Source organism: Mastomys coucha, unplaced genomic scaffold (assembly GCF_008632895.1).
Source record: "Mastomys coucha isolate ucsf_1 unplaced genomic scaffold, UCSF_Mcou_1 pScaffold22, whole genome shotgun sequence".
NCBI lineage: Eukaryota > Metazoa > Chordata > Mammalia > Rodentia > Muridae > Mastomys > Mastomys coucha.
In genome coordinates, this window is record NW_022196905.1 from 56,175,091 (window position 1) to 56,179,937 (window position 4,847).

A 4,847-nucleotide genomic window follows, 5' to 3' on the forward strand; every position below is an offset into this window, starting at 1 on the left:
GTTTCTGTTGGTAAGATTCTTGCGTTTGCCTTTTGCCATTTGTTGATCTCTGGTGTTAGATGTTCTTGCTGTCTCTGACTAGAGCTTTTTCTGTAAGCCTGTGTTAGTCCTTCTGGGAGATCAGCTCTCCTCTGGTAAATCCTGGACACAATTGGGTGAGTCCCTGGGTTAAAGCACTCCCTGGAGGCAGGCTCTACACTTACAGGGAAGGGGCAGAGAGAGTTGCTGATCTACCATTGTTGCTCAGAGCTGAGAGGATCATGTCTCTGTAGCCCTGTGACTCATCTGTGACTCGTGAGGTCTGTGCCTCTGGGCTGGTCCCACCTTATAAAGTCACGGGAGAGAAAATGGCCAAATATATCTATTTTTAATATTTTTATTCTCATTAAGCTATTTAAGACTTAGATGAATACTTACCTGGCAGGGAAGATATCATGATCACAAAGGTGGTTTTCCCAGGGCGAGGCTTATCCATTGCACTCAGGATGTGCTGACCCCTGTGATTTCCCCAAATGCGGGAAACTCGACTGCATAATTTGTGGTAATGGGAGACTGTGTTCTCCCTCTCCCCTGAAGAAAAGAAAAGTAAAACTTAGATGAAGATAGAATTCTAGTCATCTAAATCTCTCTTTATCCAGTGCTTTGTTTACAGTTCTATCTGCTACCTTTCTGCACCAATTTTATGGTATAGACTACCATTTTTATTTGTATTTGTTTTTGTTTAGTGTTGGAGTATATGGCAGTTTACAGAGCGTTAATGATCTGTCTTCTAATTTTAACCTAAATATGAAAAGTATACCTATCTCCTGAGCATGCAGATATCTGGAATGCACTCAGAGGAACGGTCCTTGGCATCACACGAGAAATGATGTAAAGGAGAAAAAAAACAAAACAAAACAAAACAAAAAAACAGGCTATTACATAAAAAAAAATCTTAAAATGTTTTTTCATGAACATATAACAGCTCAAACCAAGATAGGAAACCATTATATTCAATAAGCAACACACTGCAAATGTATCTTAGAAATAATCACATGGTTAATTCTTAATAAAATAGCTAACATTTATTGAGAAATTAGTAAGTTCTGGACATTGTGCAAAGTGCTCCATTTGGCACAACTCCTATATCTCCTGCAAAGAAAATCTAGATCTATAAATTTTATGAAGTCATGGTCCTTGACATTGATGATTCAGATGGTAAAGGACAGGGATGAAATTCAGATGCCCTGGGTCTATAAATACCCTTATAGTTTGGGAAAGTCACTGTTAGCGTTACACTTAGGTAGTAATGTATAACAGTGACTGATGACTCAATGAAGTTTTAGTCCTTTAAACATGCTGAAAATTCCAATGTGTCTGTGTGACTACTCAAATGTAAGTGCACTTGTGGCCATTAACATGTACTAAGAACTCCATACTGAGAAAAATAACAAGGAGAGACTTTTACAGCTCAATGTGATCTCTGCAGGAGCTTAATTAAACGGGTGCATTAAAGCTGCAATGAGGAGATTGGTACTTTTCACAGGATCCTGTGTTAATAATGGTAATGGGAACTCGGCACAGGAGATGACTGGCAACATTTTGATGTCAGTTTCATGAGATCTGAAGTTCTCTAGTAACTAAGCTATTGCTGTCTGGTGTAGGAATCAGTGGGATCAGCCACTTCTTTGTGAATCCCATTCCAACAGCATAACTGGAACGATTATTCAACCATACTGCTGGGGAGAGGACATTGTAAGAAGTAGAAGAAAATTAATGACATAGGAAATAAAGGCCAAACAGAGGAAGAGCCAATGCTGGGAGCCACCATCTCAGCACAATGTAATACTGCTCAGGGAGTAGCAAGCTACGCCCCCCTCATTTTACTTTCCCCATAGTGCTGTAGAATCATCCTCTCAATTTGGCCACCTTCTACAGGATACCTGTAATCTGCTTTATAAGAGAATTTTACTATTCTTTTAGCTCTTAAAAATAAGGTTTGTCATGGACTTTAGTCCTATGTAAAGAGAAAGGCATAAAAAAATGGTTGAAGACTCAAATTACAGCCCATTGAACTATCCCTCTTATCCCTCCTTGTTCACATCTCAGTATTTTTGGAGGTGGGGGGCAGGCTGAAGATCTACCACAGATCCTTAGGCCTTGGAAAACCTACTTGAAGTTGAATGTCTACAAGAAGCTGATTTCTTCCTATCAAGATAGTTTCCTTCACAGGACTTTGTTATAGTCTGCGTCTAGCTGTTTCTCACAGAATTTATGACATAAACAACAATCATCTCCTGGAGAGTATGCAGGGTCTTTTGTGATTATCGGTGTTTTTTTAAAATGTTCACTCATAAAAAGCATATAATGATTATATTCACTCTCATTATACTCTCTCACTTTCCTTCTACTTCGTCTGACACGTTTTTCTTCCCAACTGATCCAACTCCTACTTTCAAATAGTTCTTCTTCTTCACCCACTGAGGTAAATTAAAATTATTTGCATGAGTTTGATTAGCATGTTATTTGCTAGAGAATGGTTATAGCACAGATGAAAATGATCCCCTTCCCCTGACAAACAATGATTGCTAAAATCACTTCTTTGGAAGTGATGGAAGAGTCTAAAATAGTAGGTTTTCTTACAGCTTTTTGAAATACCATTGTGTTAGTATCATTCTCTTCTTCCCTCCTCTGAGTATAAGTAGTGGCTTGAATAGCAAACGTCACTCATGGACTCTAGTAGTTAAACACTTGTTTTCCAGGTCATAGAGATATTGTGATGGATTTAGAGGGTACAACCATGTTAGATGAAGCATATCAGTGTGAAATGACCTTGGGAGTATATTTTTTCACTTTATTTCTAGTTCATATAATCTTGTGCTCTCCCTCTCTCTCTCCCTCCTCCTCATCTTCCTCCTCCTTTTCCTTCTCATTCTCTCTCTGTTTCTCTCTGTCTCTGTCTGTCTCTCTGTCTCTGTCTGTCTCTCCTATCTCTCTCTCTCTCTCTCTCTCTCTTTCTCTCTCTCTCCTTCATGCTTATGGTAAGACATTTGATCTAAGTTCCCTGTTCCTGCCTCCATACTTCCAAATTCTCACTGCCATACCAACAAACCATGACAGACCAATACATCAAAATCAAGTATTGGCTGTGTTTTAGAGCAGCACCAGAAACATAGCTAATACATAAATTTGTAACAGAGAGTTAGCTGCTTGCCATGAAGAATCTGACTACGATGATTTTGGAGGAAGGTAAAGACATTGAAACATTGGAATGGAAAAGCAATATTGCTATATACGGAGTTGAAAGGATCATTCTAGTATAAGCCTTGAAGACAATAGTGCTGATAAAAATGTGGACTGTGGAGACCCAGCTCAGGAGGTTTTTAAGAAGAAAATATATTAGCAATTTATATCCATTCTTGTGATATTTTGGCAAAGAATCTGTTTGTTTCTCTCCATGGACTAACAACTTGTCTGAGGCTACATTTAAAAATAATGATCTAAGTAACATGGTGGAGAAATTTCAAGAACATAAAGTTGAATTCATGATGTGGTTATTACTGAAAATGCATATTCAATCCTGCAATACAAAAGAACAAGTATAAATACAAATAAATGTAAAATGTAAAATGTGGAAAGAAAAGAAATAGTATGTGGACTAACATTAGAGCCAAGGCATGGGCTAAAAGAGAGGCCACAATTGTTATGATTATTTATCCTTGTTAAGGAGATGATGCTTTGCCTGAAACAAAGGAAATATGCCCTCATGGCAATACTCCAGCATGCCAAACACGTGTCATAGGTTAAATGAAAAATCCTCCTATAGTGTCTTATAGGAGCTTAGAAGTGAGGGAGTAGATGGAGACATTCCATTTAGACTCTCTCCACATAATGTCTGACTTTATTCCCATCTTTTGCAGAAAAAGCCTCCCTGATGATGACTGAATAAGGCACTGACCTATGAGTGTATTCACATATTAACAGGAGTTATTTTATTGACAATTTGGTTTTTTATTTATTAATTTACTTTAAACCAGTTGTAGTTGGTTTTATGCTAGGTCTTTGGGCTATCTAGTCTCTTAGGTTTTGTTGCTCTAGCTGTGACAAAATATGAGTTCTGTCTCATGGAGGAGACCTTAACTCTAATCAGACATTAGTTGACTACTCCCACAAGTTCTATGCCATAGCCTAGCATATTTTCCAAGCGGGACAGATTGTAGATCAAACATTTTGTGGCTGCAATGGTAAGTTTACATCTCTCTTTTGGTGCCCTACAGGTGTTTCCCTTTTGGTAACTTCCAGAGTACCTTCAAATACCAAATACACCAGAACATAGGAGCAAAGGCTCCATGTAGGCACCATTTCATCTTCTCCATCTTCAGTGAGTTGTGTGTATGTTATCCTTTGTAATGGTGCCCTTGCTGTTAGTTTGTGGAGAACAACCCATCATCTTAGCAACAGTCTTAGTTGGAGATTTCCAATTCTTAGCTAACCATTAAGAGATTTCTTAGAGAAAGAAGGAATGAAGGGAAGAAGAAAGGGAGGAATGGAAGAAGGAAGGAAGGAAGGGAGTGAGGAAGGAAGGAAAGAAGAAAGGAAGGAAGAATGCGGACAGAACAGGACTAGAACCTGTTAGAGTCACATTTGGGTTATAGCAAGGTTGGAGGGAGTTTGATCTAGACCTCTCCCTCATTGTCAACAACCTGTGAAAGCAAGGCCTGTAGGACACTAATGATTGCTTGGAAGAATGAAGTCTCTGGCTATAGAAGGATATCATGAACTGCAAAGAATGCCATTAATAATTAATTTATTATCAAAAACCACTTCTAGGAACCGAACCATTACCCCTCAATAGCTTTCTGAAAAAG

At 38.5% G+C, this 4,847-nt stretch overlaps 1 non-coding gene across 1 annotated transcript; it reads left to right on the plus strand.

Moving 5' to 3' along the window:
• Positions 1-409: 409 nt before the first annotated feature.
• On the plus strand, positions 410-573 carry LOC116071478. Its single transcript, XR_004110912.1, has one exon. It is a non-coding gene; the product is annotated as a U1 spliceosomal RNA (small nuclear RNA).
• Positions 574-4,847: the final 4,274 nt, after the last annotated feature.